The sequence below is a fragment of the Hyperolius riggenbachi genome, chromosome 3 (genome assembly GCF_040937935.1).
Source record: "Hyperolius riggenbachi isolate aHypRig1 chromosome 3, aHypRig1.pri, whole genome shotgun sequence".
NCBI classification, from domain to species: Eukaryota; Metazoa; Chordata; class Amphibia; order Anura; family Hyperoliidae; genus Hyperolius; species Hyperolius riggenbachi.
In genome coordinates this window covers 512,844,197-512,867,624 of record NC_090648.1, presented here as the reverse complement: position 1 = coordinate 512,867,624, position 23,428 = coordinate 512,844,197, and positions in this window count along the sequence as shown.

Sequence of the window (23,428 nt, the reverse complement as noted above, 5' to 3'; positions counted from 1 at the left end):
TTTCAAGAGACTCTTCTAAACATCAGTTCCACAATCTCCCGGCATGTATGTCAGTGAACACTTTAATGTAAGCGGTATTCAGCGAAATTGTATTTATATACTATAAAGTAATTTATACCATTAGTGATGATTCCAATCTGCTAATTATTACAATTATGTAAAATTTTGCATACATTTTTGCAATTACGGCCAAAAATAATTACGATTTGGATATACAATTGATTTTGTGTAATTCATTTGTAATTTAACATACTTTTCACATGATTTTAGCATCATTTCATGCCGACTTTAGTGGTTAATAGCAAAGCTATCATCACCAAAATTACTGCGAAATGTTAAGGGGAATAGTGGAAACAAGGCAAAAAAAAAAAAAAAGAATGGGTACTTATCCGTTAGCCGGGCGCATCCGGCAGGTGGCGCTAATTACTATTCCCCCTCCAGGCCGACATGGATAGTAAGGAAAGATGTAACTCTGGTGGAGTTTTGTCGCCACCTGCCGGATGCGCCCGGCTAACGGATAAGTACCAAAGAATGTTTCAAAAAAGACGTATTTTTTGAGAAAATCAATTTTAAATATGCCCCCAAAATTTTTTTTTTAAACTCAGAAAAATTAGTTTAAAAAAAACATTTTTCCTTTGCATTTTAAAGTTGATTTTCTCAAAAACAATAGGGTCTTTTTGAAAACTTATTTTTTTGACTTGCTCCCACTATTCCTCTTACCACGAGCAAATTTGGGGACCATAGTTTGTATGGAGGCTTTGCTAATAACGGCTAAATCAGCACAAAATTATGCAAAAATTACAGGACATTGCAAAATGATGGTTCCTAATTCCGTTTACAAACAAAATTCATTACTAATTTTCCTGAAATTTCTCATTACGACATCGTAATTCGACATACGATGGGAGATTATGATTATGCGAAATGTATGCTCATATTTACCACCATGCTAGAGAAACAGGTTCTTCCAAGCAGGGACGGATCAAGACCAAGTTGCGCCTGGGGCAAGGTCAGGTTTTGGCACCTAAAGGTCAGGTTTTGGCGCCTAAACTGCCATTCATTTTGCCGCCTTTTTAAGAATTCAACAAACTGCGCCTGGGGCAAGAGACCCGCTTGCCCCCCCCTAGATCCGTCCCTGCTTCCAAGACTAGACAATGCCATGCTACAGTGCAGCAGATCTGATGGAACGCTGGTTTGAGAGGATATGTAAGGGGGATGGAGGCACCCAAGTTACAATAAAACTTGGTGAAACCCAACAGAATAAGTAATGAAGACATGACTTATCTCAAAGGATGAAACTAATAGTAGTAAAAAAGACAAGAGTGTTTTCTTTGGCAAAGCGTTTCCTGGGCTCACAACTCTTTCAGTGTGCCCCCTCCACACCAAGAAATATTCTTCAATAGCAGCTGAATGATAAAAGACCCCCAGCATATAAAAGCAGTTTGCCTCTTCAATGCCCATTCTCAGAACATTGTTCAGCATTATCCGCGAAGCTTCTTCAAAAACCTGTCACGTTGCCATCCCATTGGTCAACACAATCTGACAGGAAACCATCATAACGTGGATATATGGCTGAGAGAGCTCACCGTCAGGCTAACATTCCGCCTCCAACTTCCTGTAGACATGGCCACACCCACTGCTATTTATTATTATTTAGTATTTATATAGCGCCAACATCTTAAGCAGCGCTGTACAGAGTATTTATTGTCTTGTCACTTAACTTTGCCTCAGAAGGGCTCACAATCTAATCCCTACCATAGTCACAGTGGCTGAATAGAGTACTGGTTAAGGGCACTGCCTTTGACATGGGAGACCAGGGTTCGAATCCTGGTTAGGGTCAATACCTATTCAGTAAGGAGTTCAAGGCAAGACTCCCTAACACTGCAGGGTGGCCTCTTGAGCGTGTCCCTGTGGCTGCAGCTCTTGAGCGCTTTGAGTCTGACAGGAGAAAAACGCTATATAAATGTTCAGAATATTATATGTCTATTTATGTAGTGTATGTATCGTAGTCTAGGGTCAATGTAGGTAGAAGCCAATTAACTTATCTGTATGCTTTTTGGATGTATGAGGAAACCGGAGTGCCCGGAGGAAACCCACACAGACATGGGGAGAACATACAAACTTCTTGCAGATGTTGAGCTGGCTGGGATTTGAACCGTGACCCAGCGTTGCAAGGCGAGAGCGCTAACCACTATGCCACCGTGCTGACCTAGTTCGTCTTTGGTCATCACTGAAAGCGCATTGGTCCTGCAGGCTATGCCAACTGAGCGAATGTGGTGTGGAAGCACCAGGGTCCCCCAGGGTAGTCCAGCAACCCTGTCAAGAACCGTGAAAACAGATATGATCTGAGCTTGACCACAATTGCGTAGCAATTTTTTTTATTGTACAAAGTACAAGATACAGACAAGTGCGATGTTTCCGGCGGTAGCCCTTTGGTGATTACTAAAACTTAGCCAATAGAATGACTTTCCCCCTGATGGCTTGCTGAGTAAGGCAAGCCATTGCATGAAATTGCAGTAACCAGTTAGAAATCATCTTTAAATCTTTTGAACCTGATAAATGATGGCCGATGACTGGTTGCCCTAATTTACCGTACTTTGCTTTGTAACCCAACCCCGTTGTGCAATGTCCAGGCTACTGCAGTGTTGAAGGAACAGGTTGTGTGGAACAAGTTCTATGGAAGCCACACAAATGTTATTCACATGATGTGACAAGAACAGACTGGTTGTGTCCTATAGTGCGGAAAGCCACTTAGAAACAATAAAACAGTGAATAACTGGACTTCCTGTGCTTGTTGAAGTGACTCTCGAGGGTTTGACATGGAGAAGCAGCTTGTAATAAGCAGTAATGGCCACTCCAGACGGGAACAAGAGTTTGCAGTTTATTTTAAAAGGTCAGTTAGTAAGTAGACAAAGCTCAGAGACTTACAGCTGTTGGTTGTGAAATACACAATAGACCACAAGAGACCAATATAACTATTCAGCATCCATTTTTTTATTGTATATGATAGAAAATTTGTCTTGAGTAGACAGATCAACATCTGTACTTTTTGCAATAAATAAAGTATTTAAGACACCTAGCGTTAGGCCCCTGCTGTACTTTCTTCTTGCCAACAGAGTGGGAGTTCCTTCTCTTAGAGCCCACCCACCTCATCCCTCTACTTAAAGAAATTAACTCTTGACAGCCAGCACTGTAGCTATACTTCCTCCTTGCTCACTGTGAAATAAAGCACCCTAACCTGTGTATTTTTAAAAGCCATATGTACCTCTCTCTGCAATAAAAAAAAATGCACTGGGGAGGGTGTAGGTTGGATTACATGGATTTTTAAAATTCAAAGGATATTAAAAAGTGAAAGGAAAAAATAGTTTTTAAAAGCAGCAAAGCGTCATTTTACCGTGTTTACATATTTAAAATCGATTTTCTAAAAAATCGTGGTGAAAATTACCCTAAAATAACATGTAATTATGTGTAATTTTAAGTAACGCAATTTTAAAATAACGGTTCCTTAATCCTCACTACTTTTTTTCATTTATAAACGCACGGGGGAGGGTGTAGTAGGTTGGATTACATGCATTTTAAAAATTCACAGTATATTAAAAATGTAAAGAAAAAAATAGTTTTGAAATGCAGCAAAGCATCATTTTACCGAGTTTACATATTTAAAATCAATTTTCTCAAAAATTGTGGTGAAAATTACGCTAAAATAACATGAAATTAATTTTGTGTAATTTTAAAATAACGGTTCCTTAATGCTAATACTAATACTAAATACTAATTAAATTAATCACAATTTTATTTTAATGTCACATTACTTTTTTTCTTCATAATTGCAAAATACGATGCAAAATTACGATTATGTGAAATTCTGGTTCATCGCTACTAAAAGCGCCTGTAGATCTAGCAATGTATGGGCAGATCCATCACTTGGAGCAGATAGAGAGATCTCTTGGCTGCCTATACACTGCAGGCCGAGTCCTGATCGATTGCAGCATGAAATTGCTCTGAAATTGACCTTGTGATGTCACATCCACCACAGCTGCTGTCCCATCACAAATGTTAAAGGGAACCTCCAGACTAAAAATCTACTCAGCAGCACTGAAAAGGCTTGATGTTTCTTTAACAGATTCACAGCATCAGAACTTTGTTTTTCATAGCTACGTCTAATTTTTAGCTGCACAGAAGCTAAACTCCGCCCCATCAAAGAAAACTGCCTGGGCATTTTCCTCTGATGCTGTGCAAGGCATGATGGGATTTCTGATGTTGTTGTTCTCATTGCCAAGCAACTGGGAGGGATGATCAGGACACAGGACAGTTGGAACTGTGTCTCATGCTCCATGTCACCTCCTTTCAACCAAAAAGATGGCTACCCCCATGAAATCCCAAACATTTGTCTGTTCTTTTAAACCAGGGTGGGTAAGAGAATATATTACCTATCTATTTTAATTAACATAACTAATGTAACTTAATGACAGTATGTTTGTTTAGGCTGAAGTTCCCCTTTAATGTGCGTCTAGTGAAAAGTGTACTTTTAAAGTGGACCTGAACTCTTGCCCAGGACAGAATGAAGTTTGAGATAAATGCTCCCTGTATTTATTTAGTGAGTTTAGCCTGTCTAATTCTCCCTAATCTGTGATTAATAACAAGTGTAATTTGTGCTCTTGGCAGCACAGAAATTCGGCAGTCCTCCGCAGACACAGCTAATAATATGTAAACACAGGATGTTAACCCTTTCTCTTCTTCCATGAAAGCAGATAGTAGACACGCCGCTGATTTATTTCAGGATTTGTATCAGCTGTAACAAAGAAATGTTTTTCTTTAAAGATTATTAAGCTGGTGCTTGTCTTTTAAAGCAGAGAGGAAATTCTGAGTTAAAGTCCGCTTTAAAGGACTACTGTAGGGGAGTCGGGGGAAAAAAAGAGTTGAACTTACTTGGAGCTTCTAATGGTCCTCCGCAGACTGCTCCGGAGCATCGGTGAGTGGCTGCGCGGGCATAGGATGTCTGCGGGGGACCGGAGCATCAGTGAGTGGCTGCGCGGGCACAGGACGTCTGTGGGGGGGGCGGAGCATCGGTGAGTAGCTGCGTGGGCACAGGACGTCTGCGGGGACCGGAGCATCGGTGAGTGGCTGCGCGGGCATAGAACGTCTGCGGGGACCGGAGCATCGGTGAGTGGCTGCGCGGGCACAGGACGTCTGCGGGGGACCGGAGCATCGGTGAGTGGCTGCGCGGGCACAGGATGTCTGCGGGGGACCGGAGCATCGGTGAGTGGCTGCGCGGGCACAGGACGTCTGCGGGGGACCGGAGCATCGGTGAGTGGCTGCGCGGGCATAGGACGTCTGCGGGGGACCGGAGCATCGGTGAGTGTCTGCGCGGGCACAGGACGTCTGCGGGGGGGCGGAGCATCGGTGAGTGGCTGCGCGGGCACAGGACGTCTGCGGGGGACTGGAACATCGGTGAGTGGCTGCGCGGGCACAGGACGTCTGCGGGGGACCGGAGCATCGGTGAGTGGCTGCGCGGGCACAGGACGTCTGCGGGGGACCGGAGCATCGGTGAGTGGCTGCGCGGGCATAGGACGTCTGCGGGGGACCGGAGCATCGGTGAGTGGAAACGCGGGCACAGGACGTCTGTGGGGGGGGGGGGGGCGGAGCATCGGTGAGTGGCTGCGCGGGCACAGGACGTCTGCGGGGGACTGGAACATCGGTGAGATGGCTGCGCGGGCACAGGACGTCTGCGGGGGACCTGAGCATCGGTGAGTGGCTGCGCGGGCACAGGATGTCTGCGGGGGACTGGAACATCGGTGAGTGGCTGCGCGGGCACAGGACGTCTGCAGGGGACCGGAGCATCGGTGAGTGGCTGCGCGGGCATAGGACGTCTGTGGGGGACCGGAGCATCGGTGAGTGGCTGCGCGGGCACAGGACGTCTGCAGGAGACCGGAGCATCGGTGAGTGGCTGCGCGGGCACAGGACGTCTGCGGGGGGGTGGAGCATCGGTGAGTGGCTGCGCGGGCACAGGACGTCTGCGGAGGACCGGAGCATCAGTGAGTAGCTGCTCGGGCACAGGACGTCTGCGGGGGACCGGAGCATCGGTGAGTGGTTGCGGGGGCACAGGACGTCTACGGGGGGCGGAGCATCGGTGAGTGGCTGCGCGGGCATAGGATGTCTGCGGGGGACTGGAGCATCGGTGAGTGGCTGCGCGGGCACAGGACGTCTGCAGGACATTTTGTCAGAACTGAAATATATCAGTTGCTGTCAGTTACAGCTGAGAGGAGAACTGATGTGTCCATGTTTCCCTATGGCTCAAGTGGGCAATGTTAGTTTAACTCTGTGCTGACCAGAAAGCTGTTATGGTGTAATGGCCATTTTCAAGATGGAGGACGGAGAATTCTCTTGATCACAGTGGACAAACAGGACGCGGGACAGGAGAAAGAGATTGAGGAGTAGACTACACAGGAGGTAAGTATGACTTGTGTATGTTTATTTTGACGTTTAATTTTCAATTCAGGTTTTCTTTAAACGTAGCAGAGCGTCATTTTACCGCGTTTACATATTTAAAATCGATTTTCTAAAAAATTGTGGTGAAAATTACCCTAAAATAACATGTAATTATGTGTAATGTTAAGTAACGTAATTTTAAAATAACGGTTAATCCTCACTACTTTTTTTATTTATAAACGCACGGGGGAGGGTGTAGTAGGTTGGATTACATGCATTTTAAAAATTCAAAGCGTATTAAAACTTTAAAGAAAAAATATCGAGTTTACATTTTTAAAATCAATTTTCTCAAAAATGGTGGTGAAAATTACCCTAAAATAACATGAAATTAATTATGTGTAATTTTAAAATAACGGTTCCTTAATGCTAATACTAATACTAAATACTAATTAAATTAATCACAATTTCATTTTAATGTCACATTACTTTTTCTCTTCATAATTGCAAAATACGATGCAAAATTACGATTATGTGAAATTCTGGTTCATCGCTACTAAAAGCGCCTGTAGATCTAGCGATGTATTGGGCAGATCCATCAGTCGGAGCAGATAGAGAGATCTCTTGGCTGCCTATACACTGCAGGCCGAGTCCTGATCGATTGCAGCATGAAATTGCTCGGAAATTGACCTTGTGATGTCACATCCACCCCGGCTGCTGTCCCATCACAAATGTTAAAGTGAACCTCCAGACTAAAAATCTACTCAGCAGCACTGAAAAGGCTTGATGTTTCTTTAACAGATTCACAGCATCAGAACTTTGTTTTTCATAGCTACGTCTAATTTTTAGCTGCACAGAAGCTAAGCTCCGCCCCATCAAAGAAAACTGCTGGGCATTTTCCTCTGATGCTGTGCAAGGCATGATGGGATTTCTGATGTTGTTGTTCTCATTGCCTAGCGCGTGCAACTGGGAGGGGTTATCAGGACACAGGACAGTAATTGGAACTGTGTCTCATGCTCCCTGTCACCTCCTTTCAACCAAAAAGATGGCTGCCCCCATGAAATCCCAAACATTTGTCTTTTCTTTTAAAAAAGGGTGGGTAAGAGATTACATTACCTATCTATTTTAATTAACATAACTAATGTAACTTAATAACAGTATGTTTGTTTAGGCTGAAGTTCCACTTTAATGTGCGTCTAGTGAAAAGAGTACTTTTAAAGTGGACCTGAACTCTTGCCCAGGACAGAAGGAAGTTTGAGATAAATGCACCCTGTATTTACTTAGTGAGTTTAGCCTGTCTAATTCTCCCTAATCTGTGATTAATAACAAGTGTAATTTGTGCTCTTGGCAGCACAGAAATTCGGCAGTCCTCCGCAGACACAGCTAATAATATGTAAACACAGGATGTTAACCCATTCTCTGCTTCCATGAAAGCAGGAAGTAGACACGCTGCAGATTTTTTTCAGGATTTGTATCAGCTGTAACAAAGAAATGTTTTTCTGGTGCTTGTCTTTTAGAGCAGAGAGGAAATTCTGAGTTAAGGTCTGCTTTAAAGGACTACTGTAGGGGAGTCGGGGGAAAAAAAGAGATGAATTTACCCGGGGCTTCTAATGGTCCCCCGCAGACACCCTGTGCCCGCACAGCCACTCACCGATGCTCCGCCCCCCTGCAGACATCCTGTGCTCATGCAGCCACTCACCGATGCTCCGCCCCCCCTGCAGACATCCTGTGCCCGTGCAGCCACTCACCCATGCTCCGCCCCCCCCCCCCCCCACACAGATGTCCTGTGCCCGTGCAGCCACTCACCGATGCTCCAGCCCCGCCTCCGGTTCACTTCTAGAATTTCCAATTTTAAAGTCGGAAAATCACTGCGCCAGCGCGGCAGTGTCCTCGCCCCTGCTGACATCACCAGGAGCGTAATTGCGCAGGCACAGACCGTACTGGGCCTGCGCAATACACTCCTGGTGACATCAGCGGGAGGGAGGGCCCGGCTGCGCAGGCGCAGTGGTTTTTCAACTTTAAAGTCTGAAATTCCGGAAGTGAACCGGGGCAGGGCCGGAGCATCAGTGAGTGGCTGCGCCAACACAGGATGTCTGCGGGGGACCATTAGAAGCCCCGGGTAAGGTCATCTCTTTTTCCCTGACCCCCCTACAGTTAGAAAAAAAACATAAAAGTAAATAAAAGTAATCAAGTAATATGATAGTATTAGCATGAATATAAAGAAGAACATTAGGATATGGAGTGTGTACTTACTAATTGTAAAAAAAAAAAAAAAAATGATTTCGAACCAAAAATAAAATATATAATTCAGTGTAATGAGAATGTTCTCCTGTACTTGGTAGAATAAATACAGTAAAGGGAGAAGATATTTGGGGATTAGAATGAATCCAGAGTACATACTTCAACCATTGCGAATAAAGAGCTCCACAAATATTGACCTCCAGGATAAGCAGGTATAATTACATTTTATTTAATCCATCCCCTCGCATAGTTCTGTGCAAGTCCGGGCAGCAGCAGCAGAGTGTGGAAGCGTATTCCTCCCTTAGGTAAATAGCGGGGACATCGCTGTGATACCGCTGTCATTTCTCCAGAGATACTGAGGCAAAGCAACACACATTTCACTTAAAGAGGCCTGTAGTGACCTATAGCAGAATGCAGCAAAGAGGCCCTGTAGTGACCTATAGCAGCATGCAGTAAAGAGGCCCTGTAGTGACCTATAGCAGAATGCAGTAAAGAGGCCCTGTAGTGACATATAGCAGAATGCAGTAAAGAGGCCCTGTAGTGACATATAGCAGAATGCAGTAAAGAGGCCCTGTAGTGACATATAGCAGAATGCAGTAAAGAGGCCCTGTAGTGACATATAGCAGAATGCAGTAAAGAGGCCCTGTAGTGACATATAGCAGAATGCAGTAAAGAGGCCCTGTAGTGACATATAGCAGAATGCAGTAAAGAGGCCCTGTAGTGACATATAGCAGAATGCAGTAAAGAGGCCCTGTAGTGACATATAGCAGAATGCAGTAAAGTGGCCCTGTAGTGACATACAGCAGAATGCAGTAAAGTGGCCCTATAGTGACATATAGCAGAATGCAGTAAAGAGGCCCTGTAGTGACATATAGCAGAATGCAGTAAAGTGGCCCTGTAGTGACATACAGCAGAATGCAGTAAAGTGGCCCTGTAGTGACATATAGCAGAATGCAGTAAAGAGGCCCTGTAGTGACATATAGCAGAAAGCAGTAAAGAGGCCCTGTAGTGACATGTAGCAGAATGCAGTAAGGAGGCCCTGTAGTGACATATCGCAGAATGCAGTAAAGAGGCCCTGTAGTGACATATAGCAGAATACAGTAAAGAGGCATTGTAGTGTCATATAGTAGAATGCAGTAAGTAGGCCCTGTAGTGACATATAGCAGAATGCAGTAAAGAGGCCCTGTAGTGACATATAGCAGAATGCAGTAAAGAGGCCCTGTAGTGACATATAGCAGAATGCAGTAAAGAGGTCCTGTAGTGTCATATAGTAGAATGCAGTAAAGAGGCCCTATAGTGACATACAGCAGAATGCAATAAAGAGGCACTGTGGCAAAATATATCAGAGTGCAGTAAAGAGGCCCTGTAGTGACATATAGTAGAATGCAGTAAAGAGGCCCTGTAGTGACATATAGTTGAATGCAGTAAAGAGGCCCTGTAGTGACATATAGCTGAATGCAGTAAAGAGGCCCTGTAGTGACATATAATAGAATGCAGTAAAGAGGCCCTGTAGTGACATATAGCAGAATGCAGTAAAGAGGCCCTGTAGTGACATATAGCAGAATGCAGTAAAGTGGCCCTGTAGTGACATACAGCAGAATGCAGTAAAGAGGCCCTGTAGCGACATATAGCAGAATGCAGTAAAGAGGCCCTGTAGTGATATATAGTGGAATGCAGTAAAGAGGTCCTGTAGTGACATATAGTAGAATGCAGTAAAGAGGCCCTGTAGTGACATATAGTTGAATGCAGTAAAGAGGCCCTGTAGTGACATATAGCTGAATGCAGTAAAGAGGCCCTGTAGTGACATATAATAGAATGCAGTAAAGAGGCCCTGTAGTGACATATAGCAGAATGCAGTAAAGAGGCCCTGTAGTGACATATAGCAGAATGCAGTAAAGTGGCCCTGTAGTGACATACAGCAGAATGCAGTAAAGAGGCCCTGTAGCGACATATAGCAGAATGCAGTAAAGAGGCCCTGTAGTGATATATAGTAGAATGCAGTAAAGAGGCCCTGTAGTGACATATAGTTGAATGCAGTAAAGAGGCCCTGTAGTGACATATAGCTGAATGCAGTAAAGAGGCCCTGTAGTGACATATAATAGAATGCAGTAAAGAGGCCCTGTAGTGACATATAGCAGAATGCAGTAAAGAGGCCCTGTAGTGACATATAGCAGAATGCAGTAAAGTGGCCCTGTAGTGACATACAGCAGAATGCAGTAAAGAGGCCCTGTAGCGACATATAGCAGAATGCAGTAAAGAGGCCCTGTAGTGATATATAGTGGAATGCAGTAAAGAGGTCCTGTAGTGACATATAGCAGAATGCAGTAAAGAGGCCCTGTAGTGACATATAGCAGAATGCAGTAAAGAGGCCCTGTAGTGACATATAGCAGAATGCAGTAAAGTGGCCCTGTAGTGACATACAGCAGAATGCAGTAAAGAGGCCCTGTAGCGACATATAGCAGAATGCAGTAAAGAGGCCCTGTAGTGATATATAGTGGAATGCAGTAAAGAGGCCCTGTAGCGACATATAGCAGAATGCAGTAAAGAGGCCCTGTAGTGATATATAGTGGAATGCAGTAAAGAGGTCCTGTAGTGACATATAGCAGAATGCAGTAAAGAGGCCCTGGCCTAACACTGCTACTGCCCCCTAGAGGCTGCAGCTCTGGCCTAACACTTCTACTGCCTATAGAGCGCCCCTAAGTGGCTGCAGCTCTGGCCTAACACTGCTACTGTCTATAGAGTGCCCCCTAGTGGCTGTAGCTCTGGCACTTTGAGTCCGCCAGGAGAAAAGTGCGATATAAATGTCCTGCGTTTTGCGCCTCTTTCCCGCCTCTTGGTCCTTACCATCATTTTGCACTGCTCCATTCAGTTGCTGTTCCCCTCTGAAATCTTAATAACTCAGCCACAACACATGCGCAGCCCGGCTGCACACCTTCTCGATGGCGCTCTCATAGCCCGGAGCGTTCTGCCCATGCAGATTAGCAAGTTTTATTTACTGCGCAAGCACAGAATGCTCCCGGCTATGAGAGTGCAATGCAGGAGGCATAGGGCTGCGCTGACAGAGCTCGGAGGGGGACAGCGGATGAATAGAGCAGCGTGGAATGACTGCGAGGGGCTGCTACAGGGGGCTGTAAAGGGGGGCAGGAGGAAGCCCCAGGTAAGTTAACCTCCTTAGCGGTACACCCGACACTGTGCTGGGCAAACCGCTCTCTGTCCTCAGGAGTGCCCCAGAATTAATGAATTTGCTCACATGGCAGTAAAAGCTTTAGCTAGCACTAGGATAGCTAGTAAACGTGTCCAGCACCCCCCGATCGCCTGCGATCCCCCCCTGATCCCCCTGTTTATACATTACCCACTCTGATGAAGCCCACGGTGAGCGGGCTCAATGCATCAGTAGGCGGGCTACAACCTGCAATGTGATCTGAGCGCTCCTACCAACCCTGGAACTCCCGGCTGGATTCTGGAAGGAATCCTGCTGCATATGTATGAGTCTCTGCTCCCCACTGCGGACGCGCTGCTGGGTTGAACGGTTTTCTAGTGGATAAGCCATTTGATCCCGGAAGTCTGCTAAACAGGACTCAGGACATGATTCAGTGCACATGGACTGGTGAGATACTGGCGGTTTTATGCACAATACGGTGATCTGGCATTAGTGATACACATACCTCCCAACTTTTTGAGATGAAAAAGAGGGACGCTTAAGCCACGCCCCTGCCACACCCCTGGTTACAACCCCAACACACCCCTAGTCATGCATACCATAAAGATTTCATAAGAAAAATTTGTGGTTTTATAACTCAAACAACACTGGTCCTTTCTATCCTGGTTCATTTTCCTTCATATTTTAAATTTGAAAATTATTAATATATCAATTTAAAGGATGGGATTAAAGTTTAGAGTCAAACAAATACATTTTTCAGTAGATAAATCCAAATATTTTCATAGAAAGAGGGATAAAGTCCTAAAAGAGGGACAAATGAGCAGGAAAGAGGGACAGAGGGACAGGGCTTCCAAATAGGGACTGTCCCTCCAAAAGAGGGACAGTTGGGAGCTATGGATACAGCGGGGTCTATGCATCTCCAAGTGGTAGAGTTCCATACAGTGACCTGGCGACCTCTGTCTCCCCGATCTGTGTATTTATCGTAATTTGGTACCGGTACCAGTGTGGATGAGGTGTGCATGGAATGCTGGGATGTGTGGAGTGCTCCGCAGGTCAATAATTCAGTGGCGCTCGCAATGGACAAAAACTTTGTTTCGCAAATTTCGCAAAGTTTTTCGCATCGTAAAACTTTGCATTAAACTTCGCGTAGTATTTTACGAAATTACGGGTATAATGTAATTACTGCTACAGTACTTCGCTTGTAAACCAAATTGCGTAACGTAATAATGCGTTACTTACGCCTGAAAATCCGCGTTAAACTTGCCAATGTGCATACTATACACTGTATATGAATGCGTATAATCATGCTTATAATGCGTATAAACATACGCATTAAACAGCGCATGTGCGTCTATACAATATCATGTCCGCATGCAGAAATTTGTAAGCTTACATCAATCAAAATACGCGTCAAAAGATACTAAATGACTCATTTCGTAAAGAACCATAATTTTGTGAAATTACGATGTTTTGCAAAATTTCGATACATAATTATGGTTCACACGTAATTTATTCCGCATTCTCCCGTAAATTTCGCATTACGATGGAAAACGGCAAATTTCGATGCCAAATTTCGCACATGCGAAATTTCGGCCACCACTGGTCTATATTGTTTTAATTGGTTTTAGGGCGGAGTTTGCCCAGTTGCATACAATCTGATGCAATAAAGGTTTTGATATTTTTGGTATCCCCTGGGTAATGTGTAAACTGCACCCTGTGTGTATTTAGAGAGTTTAGCCTGTCTAATTCCCCCTCATCTGTGATTAATTACAATTGCAATTTGATCTCTCAGCTGTGTCAGCTGGCTGCCTCAGCAGAGCAGCTAATTTGTAAACACAGGATGTTAACCCTGCATCTGCTTCCATGAAAGCAGGAAGCAAACACACTGCAGATTTATTGCAGGATTTTGTATCAGAAATGTTTTAAATGGGAACTGAAGTAAGAGGCATACGGAGGCTGCCATATGTATTTCCTTTTAATCAATACCAGTTGCCTGGCAGCCCTGCTGGTCGATTTCTCTGCAGTAGTATCTGAATCACACCAGAAACAAGCATGCAGCTCAGGGGCGTAACTAGAAATCACTGGGCCCCCCTGCAAAACTTTGGATGGGGCCCCCTCCCGCCAAAGGAGGGGTAGAAAGACTGGGGGTTGAACAGCGCTGTACACAAGACCCTGGCAGAGCAGATGCAGTCATTAGAACAATTGTGCAGAGAGCAGAACGTTCTTTCTCTCCTTGCCCTTAGTTGTCAGTCTCTCAGGACGGGGCCCCCTGTGGCTTCTGGCCCCCCTGCGGCTGCATCCCATGCAGGGTCTATTGTTACGCCCCTAATGCAGCTAGTCTTGTCAGATCTGACAATAATGTCAGGAACACCTGATCTGCTGCATGCTTGTTCAGGGGCTATGGCTACAAGTAGTAGAGGCAGAGGATCAGCAGGGCTACCAGGCAACTGGTATTGCTGAAAAGGAAATAAACATGGCAGCCTCCATATACCTCTATCTTCAGTTCCCCTTTAAAGGTTATGATGCTGTCGCTTATCTTTTAGCGCAGAGAGGAAGTTCCTAGTTTAGGTGAGATAATTTATGGGGCAAGGAAGTGAATTCCCCAGAACTCAAAATATTAGAAGTTGCCAATTCAAAATATATATTTTTTAAAAAGGACGCTTTCAAAAACAAAATCAGGCTAGAAGGTTGGGTAATTTGAGTCTGATTTCGAGTTGAAATTATTACTAAAGCGATCACATAGAACATTACAGACATATAAGGCGCCATGACCTCATGTTTTCATATACCGTCGCCATACTGCCCTCGATATGAATCACAAACATACAGCCTACATCCTGCAGCACTGTTTACTTTTTTGGAACTATTTTTGCCTGCCTCCCACATCTGTGTTGATTCATCATCCTGCCTTGATGTGTCTTGTAGATAAATAATACAAAAAAACTACTGTTGACACAAAAGCAAACAGCATTCCTGTATGGATTCCACAGCTGAAGAGTTCCATTATTCCCACAAGATAAATGAGAAAACGGGACGACGTGAGGAAGATGAGAATAAGGGACGTCCCTGCGAGAAAGGAACAGGTGGTGATGTCGCTTTAAACGCCAGCTCTTCAGTCATCGCTGGCCGAAGGTTCAGGATGTTCTGCTGACATGTTACATTGAGGCGGCTCACACAGGTCCTGCTGCAGCTTTCAGCACCTGTCATCCATGCGTGCCGCAAACTTTCCTTTTAAGACTTCAGGGAAAGCGGCTACAAAAGGGCCAATCAACACGTTTACATTCAAACTGCCGGCTTTGTGCAATGATTTATACACCGGGCAAGAGAACATCAGGGCTGGCAGGAAATGAGATGCTAACTATCTCTGCTGGCAGGAAATGAGACGCTAACTATCTCTGCCGGCAGGAAATGAGACGCTAACTATCTCTGCCGGCAGGAAATGAGACGCTAACTATCTCTGCCGGCAGGAAATGAGACGCTAACTATCTCTGCCGGCAGGAAATAAGATGCTAACTATCTCTGCTGGCAGGAAATGAGACGCTAACTATCTCTGCCGGCAGGAAAGGAGACGCTAACTATCTCTGCTGGCAGGAAATGAGATGCTATCTCTGCCGGCAGGAAATGAGACGCTAACTATCTCTGCTGGCAGGAAATGAGACGATAACTATCTCTGCTGGCAGGAAATGAGACACTAACTATCTCTGCAGGCAGGAAGTGAGACGCTAACTCTCTATGCTGGCTGGAGATGAGACGCTAACTATCTCTGCCGGCAGGAGATGAGACGCTAACTATCTCTGCTGGCAGGAAATGAGATGCTATCTCTGCCGGCAGGAAATGAGACGCTAACTATCTCTGCTGGCAGGAAATGAGATGCTATCTCTGCCGGCAGGAAATGAGACGCTAACTATCTCTGCTGGCAGGAAATGAGACGCTAACTATCTCTGCTGGCAGGAGATGAGACGCTAACTATCTCTGCTGGCAGGAAATGAGACGCTAACTATCTCTGCCGGCAAGAAATGAGACGCTAACTATCTCTGCCGGCAGGAAATGAGACACTAACTATCTCTGCTGGCTGGAAATGAGACGCTAACTATCTCTGCCGGCAGGAAATGAGACGCTAACTATCTCTGCTGGCAGGAAATGAGACGCTAACTATCTCTGCTGGCAGGAAATGAGACGTTAACTATCTCTGCTGGCAGGAAATGAGACGCTAACTATTTCTGCCGGCAGGAAATGAGACGCTAACTATCTCTGCTGGCAGGAGATGAGACGCTAACTATCTCTGCTGGCAGGAAATGAGATGATATCTATCTCTGCCGGCAGGAAATGAGACGCTAACTATCTCTGCTGGCAGAAAATGAGACGCTAACTATCTCTGCTGGCAGGAAATGAGATGCTATCTCTGCCGGCAGGAAATGAGACGCTAACTATCTCTGCTGGCAGGAAATGAGACGCTAACTATCTCTGCTGGCAGGAGATGAGACGCTAACTATCTCTGCTGGCAGGAAATGAGACGCTAACTATCTCTGCCGGCAAGAAATGAGACGCTAACTATCTCTGCCGGCAGGAAATGAGACGCTAACTATCTCTGCTGGCTGGAAATGAGACGCTAACTATCTCTGCCGGCAGGAAATGAGACGCTAACTATCTCTGCTGGCAGGAAATGAGACGCTAACTATCTCTGCTGGCAGGAAATGAGACGTTAACTATCTCTGCTGGCAGGAAATGAGACGCTAACTATCTCTGCCGGCAGGAAATGAGACGCTAACTATCTCTGCCGGCAGGAAATGAGATGCTATCTCTGCCGGCAGGAAATGAGACGCTAACTATCTCTGCTGGCAGGAAATGAGACGATAACTATCTCTGCTGGCAGGAAATGAGACACTAACTATCTCTGCAGGCAGGAAGTGAGACGCTAACTCTCTATGCTGGCTGGAGATGAGACGCTAACTATCTCTGCCGGCAGGAGATGAGACGCTAACTATCTCTGCCGGCAGGAAATGAGACGCTAACTATCTCTGCTGGCAGGAAATGAGACGCTAACTATCTCTGCTGGCAGGAAATGAGATGCTATCTCTGCCGGCAGGAAATGAGACGCTAACTATCTCTGCTGGCAGGAAATGAGACGCTAACTATCTCTGCTGGCAGGAGATGAGACGCTAACTATCTCTGCTGGCAGGAAATGAGACGCTAACTATCTCTGCCGGCAAGAAATGAGACGCTAACTATCTCTGCCGGCAGGAAATGAGACGCTAACTATCTCTGCTGGCTGGAAATGAGACGCTAACTATCTCTGCCGGCAGGAAATGAGACGCTAACTATCTCTGCTGGCAGGAAATGAGACGCTAACTATCTCTGCTGGCAGGAAATGAGACGTTAACTATCTCTGCTGGCAGGAAATGAGACGCTAACTATTTCTGCCGGCAGGAAATGAGACGCTAACTATCTCTGCTGGCAGGAGATGAGACGCTAACTATCTCTGCTGGCAGGAAATGAGATGATATCTATCTCTGCCGGCAGGAAATGAGACGCTAACTATCTCTGCTGGCAGAAAATGAGACGCTAACTATCTCTGCTGGCAGGAAATGAGATGCTATCTCTGCCGGCAGGAAATGAGACGCTAACTATCTCTGCTGGCAGGAAATGAGACGCTAACTATCTCTGCTGGCAGGAGATGAGACGCTAACTATCTCTGCTGGCAGGAAATGAGACGCTAACTATCTCTGCCGGCAAGAAATGAGACGCTAACTATCTCTGCCGGCAGGAAATGAGACGCTAACTATCTCTGCTGGCTGGAAATGAGACGCTAACTATCTCTGCCGGCAGGAAATGAGACGCTAACTATCTCTGCTGGCAGGAAATGAGACGCTAACTATCTCTGCTGGCAGGAAATGAGACGTTAACTATCTCTGCTGGCAGGAAATGAGACGCTAACTATTTCTGCCGGCAGGAAATGAGACGCTAACTATCTCTGCTGGCAGGAGATGAGACGCTAACTATCTCTGCTGGCAGGAAATGAGATGATATCTATCTCTGCCGGCAGGAAATGAGACGCTAACTATCTCTGCTGGCAGAAAATGAGACGCTAACTATCTCTGCTGGCAGGAAATGAGATGCTATCTCTGCCGGCAGGAAATGAGACGCTAACTATCTCTGCTGGCAGGAAATGAGACGCTAACTATCTCTGCTGGCAGGAGATGAGACGCTAACTATCTCTGCTGGCAGGAAATGAGACGCTAACTATCTCTGCCGGCAAGAAATGAGACGCTAACTATCTCTGCCGGCAGGAAATGAGACGCTAACTATCTCTGCTGGCTGGAAATGAGACGCTAACTATCTCTGCCGGCAGGAAATGAGACGCTAACTATCTCTGCTGGCAGGAAATGAGACGCTAACTATCTCTGCTGGCAGGAAATGAGACGTTAACTATCTCTGCTGGCAGGAAATGAGACGCTAACTATTTCTGCCGGCAGGAAATGAGACGCTAACTATCTCTGCTGGCAGGAGATGAGACGCTAACTATCTCTGCTGGCAGGAAATGAGATGATATCTATCTCTGCCGGCAGGAAATGAGACGCTAACTATCTCTGCTGGCAGAAAATGAGACGCTAACTATCTCTGCTGGCAGGAAATGAGATGCTATCTCTGCCGGCAGGAAATGAGACGCTAACTATCTCTGCTGGCAGGAAATGAGACGCTAACTATCTCTGCTGGCAGGAGATGAGACGCTAACTATCTCTGCTGGCAGGAAATGAGACGCTAACTATCTCTGCCGGCAAGAAATGAGACGCTAACTATCTCTGCCGGCAGGAAATGAGACGCTAACTATCTCTGCTGGCTGGAAATGAGACGCTAACGATCTCTGCCGGCAGGAAATGAGACGCTAACTATCTCTGCTGGCAGGAAATGAGACGCTAACTATCTCTGCTGGCAGGAAATGAGACGTTAACTATCTCTGCTGGCAGGAAATGAGACGCTAACTATTTCTGCCGGCAGGAAATGAGACGCTAACTATCTCTGCTGGCAGGAGATGAGACGCTAACTATCTCTGCTGGCAGGAAATGAGATGATATCTATCTCTGCCGGCAGGAAATGAGACGCTAACTATCTCTGCTGGCAGAAAATGAGACGCTAACTATCTCTGCTGGCAGGAAATGAGATGCTATCTCTGCCGGCAGGAAATGAGACGCTAACTATCTCTGCTGGCAGGAAATGAGACGCTAACTATCTCTGCTGGCAGGAAATGAGACGCTAACTATCTCTGCCGGCAGGAAATGAGATGCTATCTCTGCCGGCAGGAAATGAGAAGCTATCTACCACTGCCGGCAGGAAATGAGACGCTAACTATCTCTGCTGGCAGGAAATGAGACGCTAACTATCTCTGCTGGCAGGAAATGAGACGCTAACTATCTCTGCTGGCAGGAAATGAGACGCTAACTATCTCTGCCGGCAGGAAATGAGACGCTAACTATCTCTGCTGGCAGGAGATGAGACACTAACTATCTGTGCTGGCAGGAAATGAGATGATATCTATCTCTGCCGGCAGGAAATGAGACGCTAACTATCTCTGCTGGCAGAAAATGAGACGCTAACTATCTCTGCTGGCAGGAAATGAGATGCTATCTCTGCCGGCAGGAAATGAGACGCTAACTATCTCTGCTGGCAGGAAATGAGATGCTATCTCTGCCGGCAGGAAATGAGAAGCTATCTACCATTGCCGGCAGGAAATGAGACGCTAACTATCTCTGCCGGCAGGAAATGAGACGCTAACTATCTCTGCCGGCAGGAAATGAGACGCTAACTATCTCTGCTGGCAGGAAATGAGACGCTAACTATCTCTGCCGGCAGGAAATGAGACGCTAACTATCTCTGCCGGCAGGAGATGAGACGCTAACTATCTCTGCTGGCAGGAAATGAGATGATATCTATCTCTGCCGGCAGTAAATGAGACGCTAACTATCTCTGCTGGCAGGAAATGAGACGCTAACTATCTCTGCTGGCAGGAAATGAGATGCTATCTCTGCCGGCAGGAAATGAGACGCTAACTATCTCTGCTGGCAGGAAATGAGACGCTAACTATCTCTGCCGGCAGGAAATGAGATGCTATCTCTGCAGGCAGGAAATGAGAAGCTATCTACCACTGCCGGCAGGAAATAAGACGCTAACTATCTCTGCCGGCAGGAAATGAGATGCTATCTCTGCCGGCAGGAAATGAGAAGCTATCTACCACTGCCGGCAGGAAATGAGACGCTAACTATCTCTACCGGCAGGAAATGAGACGCTAACTATCTCTGCCGGCAGGAAATGAGACGCTAACTTTCTCTGCCGGCAGGAAATGAGAAGCTATCTACCACTGCCGGCAGGAAATGAGACGCTAACTATCTCTGCTGGCAGGAAATGAGACGCTAACTATCTCTGCCAGCAGGAAATGAGACGCTAACTATCTCTGCCAGCAGGAAATGAGACGCTAACTATCTCTGCCGGCAGGAAATGAGACGCTAACTATCTCTGCCAGCAGGAAATGAGATGCTAACTATCTCTGCTGGCAGGAAATGAGACGCTAACTATCTCTGCCGGCAAGAGATGAGACGCTAACTATCTCTGCTGGCAGGAAATGAGATGCTAACTATCTCTGCTGACAGGAAGTGAGACGCTATCTCTGCCGGCAGGAAAGGAGACGCTAACTATCTCTGCCGGCAGGAAATGAGACTCTAACTATCTCTGCTGGCAGGAAATGAGACGCTAACTATCTCTGCTGGCAGGAAATGAGACGCTAACTATCTCTGCCGGCAGGAAATGAGATGCTATCTACCACTGCCGGCAGGAAATGAGATGCTAACTGTCTCTGCTGGCAGGAAATGAGACGCTAACTATCTCTGCTGGCAGGAGATGAGACGCTAACTATCTCTGCCGGCAGGAAATTAGATGCTAACTATCTCTGCCGGCAGGAAATGACACGCTAACTATCTCTGCCAGCAGGAAATAAGACGCTAACTATCTCTGCTGGCAGAAAATGAGACACTAACTATCTCTGCCAGCAGGAAATAAGACGCTAACTATCTCTGCTGGCAGAAAATGAAACGCTAACTATCTCTGCTGGCAGGAAATGAGACACTAACTATCTCTGCCGGCAGGAAATTAGATGCTAACTATCTCTGCCGGCAGGAAATGACACGCTAACTATCTCTGCCAGCAGGAAATGAGACGCTAACTATCTCTGCCAGCAGAAAATGAGATGCAAACTATCTCTGCTGGCAGGAAATGAGACGCTATCTCTGCCGGCAGGAAATGAGATGCTATCTACCACTGCCGGCAGGAAATGAGAAGCTATCTACCACTGCCGGCAGGAAATGAGACGCTAACTATCTCTGCCGGCAGGAAATGAGACGCTAACTATCTCTGCCGGCAGGAAATGAGACGCTAACTATCTCTGCTGGCAGGAAATGAAACGCTAACTATCTCCTGCTTCACTTTATGGGAGGTTAATGTGGCAAATCAAAATGGGACTTTATAATGGGAGCCTGAAATGAAAATAAACTGGCGAGATGAGCAATTTTATCTGTAGACCTAATCCAAAATGCAGCAAAGTCCCCGTTTTCAACTGGAAGTCTCAACTAACTGGCATGTCTGAGGGGATGTGTTTACCCTGATCTGGCGCCTCTGTGTAAATTCTTGTACAAGTTTAGTCCACCCTTGGTGGAGGGGTGTTACCCCAATTTCTTTCCTGTCTACAGTGAGAGTGACTTTTACCCGAGTGGGGTTGGTTCAATCTCCCCACCTGCCGATACAGTGGTTGCCTGAGTGGTAACCCATCTTTGTGAGTACCTTTTCGTACCTTATTTACACAATTGTTATACTGACACTATCATGGGCTCTCGGTTTACCTTTTGTTTTATATGTAACTTTTGTGATTTAGAAAGTCACAGGCTTAGGGCCGGGGCCCACTAGGAGTGTTCAGTGCACCAGCAGATTGCCAGTGATTGTCGGTGATCGGCAAAGCACCGCGGCAGTGAAACCCTATGAGGGAGATTCCACTACGGCGCTTGCATGCAGCACTTTTGGAGCGATTGCAATTGCAGCAATGCCGGCATTCCTTCAAGTCACTCCGAAAATCGCTCCACAAATCGTAATTGCTAGCATTTGTTATTTGTGATTTCTACTGGGTCTCAGGCTCTACAGTGAGAAAAAAGAAATACAATCAAGATCTATGCAGGATTGGGATTGTACATACATACCGTATATACCTGAATACAAGTCGACCTTGTGTATAAGTCAACTCCAATATTCAACCTTCTTAAGCTGGAATTTTTTATTGACTCAAGTATAAGTCTACCCAACAAAGTTAATGTCTGCACTTGGGGCTCAGGAGGGGTTAATGACTGCACTGCATACAGTATCACATCCATTACCCCTCCTGTCCCCTAAGTGCAGCCAATACCTCCTCCAGACACCAACATGCTGCAATTATTCACTCCCTTTTATGCAGCTCAAGTCCCCCCCCCCCCTTGCCCCTTTACTTGTTAATTGATGTGGCCGGGACTTTCACACCTGTGTTTTTTTTAACACAGGGTTAATTGCTGTAAATGGGAACGTAACTATTAGTATACACATACCTCGTGTGCTCAGTGTTGCCCATGACTCGTGTACAAGTCGACCCCTATACTTTTATGAAGTGAATCAGACCTAAATTTCTAGACTTATACTCGAGTATATACAGTAATAATCATAGTAATACACGTTTTTATCTCATCATGTCAGATGTCTCCTCAGCTACCCTTTAACATGGACCTGAACTCTTGCACAGGACAGAAGGAAAACAGAGAAATACACCCTGTATGTATTTAGAGAGTTTAGCCTGTCTAATTCCCCCTCATCTGTGACTAATCCCCACTGTAATTTGATCTCTCAGCTGTGTCAGCTGGCTGCCTCGACAGAGCAGCTAATTTGAAAACACTCTATGGCCTCGATTCACTAAAGGGTGCTAAGTGTTAGCAAGCCAGTGAAAAGGCACTTAGGACGCGAAAACGGCTACTTCCCGTGCTAATATGCGCGCGCAAAGGTTAGCGATGCGCTGTGCGCAGGAACCGTCGCACCGTTCGCGCGCAAAATAGCCTGAAAACCTATTTTACACGCGAACGGTGCAACGTTTCGCGCGCACCGGTGTGACGTTTCTAGTGCACCAACTTAACGCGCGATCAGTGACAGCTTTGGACATGCAAACTACTTAGCACCCTAGTTTGCACGTCCAAAGCTTTTAGGCGTGCTCACTGTGTTAGGCTGTTAGCACCCTTTTGTGAATCAAGCCCTATGTCTGCGTCCATGAAAGCAGGAAGCAGACACACTGCAGATTTTTTGCAGGATGTGTATCAGCTGTAATAAAGGTGCTGTTATGTATCTTTTAGAGCAAAGAGGAAGTTCTGAGTTCAGGTCCACTTTAACTGTATCACACTTTTCCCACAGTTTCCATATATTTAACATATATAAATATCAGGCAGGGCTGTGCAGTCATCACATAAAATCTTTGGCTCCGACTCTTTATTATTTGTGGTACCTGTGACTCCAATCTCTTTAATTATATATATTGATATAGGAAATACATTA